The sequence below is a fragment of the Anguilla rostrata genome, chromosome 5 (genome assembly GCF_018555375.3).
Source record: "Anguilla rostrata isolate EN2019 chromosome 5, ASM1855537v3, whole genome shotgun sequence".
Lineage (NCBI taxonomy): Eukaryota > Metazoa > Chordata > Actinopteri > Anguilliformes > Anguillidae > Anguilla > Anguilla rostrata.
The window spans coordinates 31161695-31170596 of NC_057937.1; the positions used below are offsets into that span (position 1 = coordinate 31161695).

At 41.1% G+C, this 8902-nt stretch overlaps 1 long non-coding RNA gene across 1 annotated transcript; it reads right to left on the minus strand.

The window, feature by feature from the left end:
- Positions 1-4896: 4896 nt before the first annotated feature.
- LOC135255059 (uncharacterized) lies at positions 4897-8889 on the minus strand. The gene is made up of 3 exons (XR_010330058.1): positions 8774-8889; positions 7266-7397; positions 4897-5434 (listed from the first exon to the last, which is right to left on the minus strand). It is a non-coding gene; the product is annotated as an uncharacterized LOC135255059 (long non-coding RNA).
- Positions 8890-8902: the final 13 nt, after the last annotated feature.

Here is an 8902-nt window from a genome sequence, read left to right on the forward strand (position 1 = left end):
GTCGCGAAACTTACACATGCTGCCATTCATCCAGAAGCTGAGAAAAGTACAGCAGTCCATGACATGGAAGAGCACTTAGCTAAAGCTGCAATGGAGAGATCCCGCTACCAATGCATTTGTAAAACAAACAAAGATGCCCCTAGGCACAGAAATAGGACCCCATCCTGCCTGCAGCTCCCCTGGGAAGATGTATTACAGTTTTGACTTTGCGCAGCAGATCCATTTCCCATCAGACCCCTTGCAGCCTGGTCTGGTGTACTTCAAGTGCCCCTGGAAATGTGGTCTCTTTGGGGTGGCATGTAAGGCTGTCCCAAAGCAGGTAAATGCTTGATGCTTTCTGCTTGATGAGAGCGGCCAGTCAGGAAAAGGTGCTAACTGTGTAGTGTCACTCCTTCACTACTTCTTCAAGCAGATGGGTGAAGAAGACCTTCATTTACATATAGATGACTGCAGGGGACAAAACAAAAACTCTATCCTGCTAACTGGACACACAATATTAAGTTGTGACTAGTGCTTAGGTCTGGTGCAACACTTGTTCAGAAGGACAAGGGTAGACCATCTAAATGACATCTTCAATGTGGTTGAGGAATCCTCCCATGTCAACTTTGCTCAAATCTGTGGCAAGGAAAACAGAGAGGTCACTGTACCAACGTATGACTGGACGGTCTTCCGCGGCACACACTGGAAAGTTAAAGGAATAAAAAAAACACCACTTTCATGAGGGGTATTTAGGCATCATCCAAGTCCAAGAGGGGCTGCAGCATGTGAATCAAGGAAAAAAAAACTTGTTTGTTGATGTTTGTTTCTTGTGTTTTAAAATGTACATTTTCATCACCTTGCCAATATCTATTTGTATAATACTATTCAGGAGGTGATTGACATGTGAAATTGTAAAATTTAATTCAAAGAAGACTTTTATGATATTGTTACACATAATTAAACAGAATACAATGACAATAATTTGTTAAAACACAATGTGGTTTGTTGGTGTTTGTTTCATGCACTTCTAAATGGAATTTGTCATCACCATTAAAATGTATTAAAATCTGTTAATTCTATTAAACCCTATTTCTATATTTTATTCAAGGTATTGAAAGGTATTTTTTTTTTTTTTTTTTTTTGGGTACTTCAAATAATTTTAGTGCTGCCTAAAAATGTTTCCATGAATTTATCCATAGTCCAAAACTTAAAAAATGTATTTATTTATTATTATTATATAACATATCACTTCAAGGAATACTTTTGAGGTGTTGTCCCACATAATAAATACAATGACAATCACTTAAAAAAAGAAAAAAGTTGAGTGGTGGTGTTTTTTCTCTTATAGCTACAGTATAAATAGAATTCTGTGGAATTGAATAGAATCTTTGAGGCAGTTTTTCTCAATGTCTGCACTATTTATAAATAGACCCCCCCCCCTTTCCACAGCCCCCATTTCAGGACATAATAATGTTTTGGACAAATGGCGTGACAGCTGTTTCTGATTAGTTAAAATTATTGGGGAAAACTGTTGCTAAGCATCTAAGTGCATACCTTAGCTCTAACGGTATCCTCGAAGTATTCCAATCAGGGTTTAGACCCCACCACAGCACAGAAACCGCACTTATCAAGGTTACAAATGATTTACTACTGTCAGCCGACCGTAACTCTGTGTCGGTTCTTGTACTCCTCGACCTGAGTGCAGCTTTTGACACAATTGATCATGGAATTCTACTGGACAGACTCCAGGCCTGTGTTGGACTTCATGGACAGGCACTCGCATGGTTTGGATCATAACTATGTGACAGGAAACAGTTTGTCAAATTAAAAGAAGAGTCCAGCTCCTCAATAATGAAATACGGTATTCCACAAGGATCAGTACTAGGACCAGTACTCTTCTCGCTCTATATGCTACCACTTCGCAATATTATACGGGCACATGGCGTAGAGTTCCACTGTTATGTGGACGGTACTCAGATTTATATTTCAATTAAACCTGGCGAAGCACTGCCTCTTTCACGGTTAGAGGCCTGTATTGTAGATATCAAGGTTTGGATGCTTTCAAATTTTCTGCTCTTAAATTCAGATAAGACTGAAATGTTGGTTTTAGGTCCCAAAATATAAAGGGAGAAATTGTCTACTCTCACCTTAAACTGTGATGGTTGTTTGGCTGAAACTAATATGGTCGTTAAAGACCTTGGTGTCACCACATATAAAAAACATATCCAGAATTGCCTTCTTTCAGTTATGCAACATAGCTAAAATTAGACATTTCCTGTCAGTTGGGGATGCTGAAAAATTGATCCATGCATTTGTTACGTCTAGGTTAGATTACTGTAATGCCCTGCTTTCTGGCTTCCATAATAACTTGTTAAAGAGTCTCCAGCTTGTGCAGAATGCAGCTGCTCGTATCTTGACCAGAACTAAGAAGTTTGAGCACATTACACCAGTACTAGCGTTGCTTCACTGGCTACCCATTAAGGATAGGATAGACTTCAAGGTTTTGCTCCTGACTTTTAAAGCTCTGCATGGATGTGCACCTGTGTACATATCTAACCTGCTTCTACCTTATAAGCCCACAAGATCACACCGATCCCAAGACGCAGCCTACTTGGTAGTCCCAAGAATTTCCAAAAACCTAAACGGTGGTAGGGCTTTCTCCTACAGGGCCCCACTACTGTGGAACCAGCTTCCAAAATTTATAAAGGAGTCAGATTCAGTCTCAAAATTTAAATCTAGATTAAAAACGCACCTCTATGCTCAGGCTTATAATCAGTTGTAGTCTGGAGACAGGGTGCGAGAAGCCTGTAGTCATAGAGCTTTGTAGGTGGCAATCCTTTCCTTCCTGCCACTTGTCAATCAGCTGTGACCCGACTTTACATGGGCTGGCTCTTGATAGGCGGGTATGGTTGTCTACCCCTCATGACTGCATGGGCTCTCCATCCCTGTCCTAGTAGCTATGCAGCCATATACTACTCCTGGCAGGGTCCCCCCAATACATATTACTGCCACTTTACCCACTGTCTGCTATATTCCAAATTCCCTAATTGCCGTTTCTACCCTCTTCCCCACGCTGCCGGCGGGGCTCTTGCCCCAACCCTCGAGAGTGCTTTGAGATTCGTCTGGTCTCCCCCACCTCTGCGGTCCAGCCCCTCTTTCGTCATTGCCTGCACCCTGCCCACATCTGTCGCCACCTGCTGTTCCCCATCACCGCCACCCGGCCCCACCCATCATCAGAGCCACATCATAAACCTTATAAAACTGACTGACATGTTGGTCACCAGTCGCCACCCTGAGACGACCAGAGGAGGATGGGTTTCCCCCTTGAGCCTGGTTTCTTCCAAGGTTTCTTCCCATCTGCCACAGGGAGTTTTTCCTTGCCACTGTTGCCTTAGGCTTGCTCCTGTGGGGATTTAGGCCAGGGTTGTCTGTAAAGCGTATTGTGACAACTGCTGTAAAATACGCTATACAAATAAAATTTGATTGATTGATTTGGTGTGTTCAGTTGCTTCCTTAATGCAGGTATAAGAGAGCTTAAAGTATCTACGTTTGATTCAAGCCTTTTGATTGCTTTTGGATTCTGTTATTGGCATTTGTTAATGTGAGTACCAGATATGTACCAATGAAAGTCAAGGAAGCCACCATGAGGCTGAGAAATAAGATAATAAGAAAAAAAAAATGGTCAGAGACATAGGCCAAACCTTAAGCTAACCGAAATCAACTGTTTGGAACATTGTTGAGAAGAAAGAGGACTGGAGAGCTCAGAAATCACACAGAGCCCAGTAAGCTGAGGAAGACCTCTACAGTTGATGACCAAAGAATTCTCACCATAATGAAAACCAAAAACCCCAAACAGCTGTCCAACAAATCAGACAGGCTCTTCAGGAGGCACACCTGTTAGTGATTACTGTTCACAGAAGATTTCACAAACAGAAATATAGAGGTTACACTACAAGAAGCAAACCACTAAACAGGATGACCAGGTTACAGCTAACAAAATAAAAACAGGATGGCCAGGTAACAGTAGTTCTGAAAAAAGGTCTTGTGGATAAATTAGACTAAGATTTGCTTGTATCAGAGTGATGGCAAGAGCAAAGTATGGAGGCCAATAGGAGCTGCCCAAGATCCAAATCACCCACCCCTTCATAATGGCTTCCTTGACTTTCAATGGCAGAACTCTGGTACTTCTGCTGACAAATGCCAATAACAGACTCAAAGGCAATCAAAAAGAATGAAGACCAAATACTGAAAGCTCTCTTATACTTGCAGTAAAGAAGCAATTGAACACGTGACTAAATCAAAAACAGCTGTGAAGCCATTTGTCTCAAACATTATGATGTCCTGAAATGGGAGGGGGGGTGTTATTTATAAATAGAGCTTTAATTTCTATAGTGTAACCAAACTGCTACAAGAGGTGCGAAGATGAATCAGACACTGGGGAGGCTATGCATGTCGATGACAATGACAGCGTCAGAAGAGTGACAGTGAGCCAGAAATACAAAGGCACCCACTCTCGGCCTCAAACTGTGGAGGGAAACACACCTATAAGCACCTGGGCTGATTAGTTAACGCAACCCAGATGCATGTGTTCTCGCCACCAGTCGGCATTGCCAAGACCAATCCGGTTCTCCGCCAGACTGAATGCGACAGAGACCTTTCTTCAGAATTGCTTTTTTCATGAGGCAACACTCCAGAGACTCATCAACACTGCCACAAAGGCAGCCCTCGCTGTACCTGGTAACCCCTTCACAGGAGCCCCCTAATGCCCGGACTCCAACGTTCTCAGACATTCAGTGCTCCTGCAACTAAACTATGAGTGGAAACAACACACTCTGTGTTCTCACTTTATTAGTAGACAATACATGACAAATATGGTGTTTCTAAGTACCACCATTGTCGCATAGGTCATTCATTTAACAAGCAACCCCTCCCTGCAGTCTCATCTCCAACTACACCCCCCAGGCATGACACACTGGACAATTGTCTATCTGGGAGTTCATCAAAATATTCTTTCATTCTTTCTATTTGTGTTCCGTCATAGCAACATGATAAAGCCAACAATAGCCCGAAGGTATGGCAATACAGTGGTGAAAAATGATGCTAGTGAAATAAACAAGAGGAATTTTTGTGGAATTAAACCGTGTCATTCTAATATCAATATCTGTGACTAAATATGGAATAAATGAGTGCCTTGTTGGATGTCGCTGATGTTCCATTCTGGCAAACAACCAAAAAAACAGAAAATGAGACTTTGGTCAAAATCGAGGTTTTACCATATTCTGCCAATTTAAACCTTGTACTCTCTGAAAAATGATGACAAATTTGCTGAAAGTAAAAAATTATTGTCTATTTTTTTTGAGACATTTTTAGCATGAGTAGCTAGCTAGCTATCTTCCTCAAACGTGGCATGTAGCATATTCCTGCCATGGTGACCCATGGTGATCTTTCTCTCTTCCTGTCTCTGAGGAGAGAAAAAATAGCCAACTTGATCGTCACTGAAACCTGTGTGTAGCTGTGTGTCTGTGTGTCAGAGAGAGGGAAAGAAAAAGAGAGACAGAAACAGAGAGACAGACAGACAGAAATGGAGATAAAGACTGTATGGCACGCCCCCTCGCCCTGTGAGCAGCTGATCTGAGGCATCATAACAAAGTATAAAACGTTCCTTTTCGTGAATGTTACTTGAATGAATTTACTAATATTGACAGGTAACGATGCCAGTGGAGGTGGTTTTAAATAGATGACCAATTCCTTTAATTATTTCATGTCGATAGAGTCGGGAAACTTCAGCCTTTTTACAGTTACTGCTGGGCCAGGCTCAGGGGTGACAGTTCTACTGCTCCTGCCTGAGTGTGTGCCCTCCAGGTCAAGCTGGAGCAGACTGACTTTGTGCTGCATTACCTTTCATCGTTGTTCTTGCTTCTGTGCCTCCTGTTCTCTGCTGCTGTACTTGTCATTTTTTTTGAAAAACACTAATGAGGCTAACAAAATATTCTGCATGGGGAACTGGCAACAGGCCTGCTGCACCTGCCCTTTGCAGAGTAGACTTCTCCCTTGTAGGATATGTAGTGTTTAGATTTTGGCCTTAGACAGGGAAACAGTAAATAAGAATGTGGCCTGGCCTCCCCATCACAAGCATCAAAGCAATGTGATTGGGGCAATTTTAAATTCCACTGATACCCTAATCTAGGCTAACAATCTATGGGACTCACCTCCTCAGAAGAGACAAACCATATGACACAGGACACCATATCGGGGGTAGGAGACCCTACATGCCTAACATTTCCCATTACTTTAGTTTGAATGCAATCTTTAGGTAGGTCAGCCCTTGCCATGAATTAGTCTAACCCCCTTCCCTTCTCTCCTAAACCTTAACCCGGCATCACCCAATCAGGGAAAACATTCTCAAGCCATGCTGGGTAAGGCATTTAAGATTGCCACAGGAAAAAGTTGGTGTGTTGCGTTTGGTTTCAGAGCTTGGAAGAAGAAGAGTTTTCCTCTTTTTATTTTGGTGGTGGTTCCTAGGTTGTGTGCTTTTAGCTGGTTTCCTTGTGGTGCTTATACTGGAAGTGGGTGATACTTTGGCAAGGTCTGGCCAATCCGTTTCTCTCTCTCTCTCCTATCCATCTATCTCTCTCTCTCTATTGTCTGTCATTTCTAGATTAGTTGTTTAATGTTTTGCTGTATGACTTCTGTTGTGTAATTTAGAAGTAGTGTGCCTGCATTCAATAAAGAATGTATGTTCATTAATATAATTGACTGCTTCTTATTGAATTCAATTATTTAATTATTATTATTTAATGAAAACCTGATTTACAGCTTGTTTTGACTTGTTGGTTGATTCCACTAGTTTTCTGAAGACTGACCTACCAAAGAATTTGGCGATTTAATTGATAATTCTAACTTTAAACATATTTATTAAATTAAATCTAATAAAATATATTTGGTAAATGGACTGCATTTATATAGCACTTTTATCCAAAGCGCTTTATAATTGATGCCTCTCATTTGCCAGAGCAGTTAGGGGTTAGGGGTTAGGTGTCTTGCTCAAGGACACTTCGACACGCCCAGGGCGGGGTTTGAACCAGCAACCCTCCGACTGCCAGACAATCGTTTTTACCTCCTGAGCTATGTCGCCCCTTAACATGTAGGTTAAGTGATGGGTTCTAGCACGCAATATGACTTGGTTCAGTATTCAGAGTGCTGAACATCTTAACAAGGACATTGACTGTTGGAACCGCCGGATTCAGAAAAGAAACATATTCTTAATTAATCATTGCTTGTCCAACACCCTCTCTGATCACTTCCCTCCTGGATAATGTCTGGATTGTGGTCAACAATAGCATTGTAGCTTGCATCTCCTTGACTGACACCTCCTGGACAGATGCCTTGTTCCAGATTTTTCTTTGGCCCCACCACAGCTAAAGAATGAAAAAGAAACAAAAACAAAAATCCACTTCACATCTCCACATCGGCATAAACGACCCTCCGCTACCGCCAAATGTGAGAATGGGCCCAGCCACTCCAAACTGGCTGTTGCAAAAAAATGGAGGGACGACAGCCAAGAGTAGTGGCAAAATCAACTGAATTTTTATTTTTGGTAGTGCCCCGGTGAACAAAAATTAAACAAATTCAAGAAACAGAAAAACGCAAAAATAACTGAACTTTACTGAATGCATAGCTAACTAGCAAAATAGGTAACATTACCAATAAGCTTGTATGCGAGAGCACAAGTATGAATGGGCTATTGAACAATCTGTGCCAAACCTTCAAATACAGCGTGTTAAGACTGCATGAAACCTTTGATTCCCCTGCCATTGTCATCCTTGGGTAAAGGTAAGCATGTTGGATCTTCTGTAGCAGTTTATATTGTTTCATATAAACTTGTATCTCAGGCAATTAACCATTTTTCTTTGCATTAGTTTCAGAGGCTGATCAAACTAATTTTACTGATTATTAATTATAATGATAATGTCACTTTTCTACAGTGAAAGTTGTATTACTGGCAGATGTTGAAAATCATTAAGAAATTAAACATTGTTTAATCATTCGATTATCAGGTCAGTCATTGATTAACTGCAATATTCATATTCATACTGTATATTGATTATTTTACCTTAGTATTATCTAAGTAAATTGAATACAGACACCACATAATTTAGGGGGTTGGTGTAATTTAATTGAGAAAACTGATCTTGAAAATAGATTGAATTTTTTTTTTTTTTTTTTTTGAGTGAACTGATGCTAAAAGTTTTAACGGTAAACAAATGACATGAATTTATCTTGCCACGTGAATTGATCCGAATGGATTGATGCCAGCCCTGATGTGAATAGTAATTAAATTGTCAGTCTTAGAAGAGCGTATTTGCACCGCAGCATAAACCGGCGGCGCAAAGGTGGGCCCAGCCGATTCGCCCGGGTAAACCAGGGTGGAAATCAAGAAGGCCCAAAGTTATTAGTTATTATCATTACCACTACAGCGCTAGTTCTTAAGTCTGACAGACAGCCACAATTGTTCAAAACGTCACTATTTTTGTGCTTATAAATCAATCACACTGGGGAGCTGTTTGGTAACAGATATTGTTCCAGTCTGCTCTGTTCGGCACCTACGATTTTGGACGTTTTTCATTTTCAATTCGTTAACCTGTGATATTAGGGATTGCTAATAGATGAATCGTGTTTTCTTATGTATTGGTACAACAAAGAAATTCTAGACTTCTGCAGAAACTAGGCAACATTCTCTCCGTTTCTTACGCTACGTGCTTCTCAAAATTCCACTAGTACAATCCCAACCTACCCTGTTGTTGCAATTTCCAGTTCCTCGAGCAATTGACACTCCAGCCAGTAGAGGGAAGTGCATTGTAAAGACGAGTCCGTCGTCGAAAACGGGAGGGGGTACACCGTAGAAACAAAATAGCGTATCTTT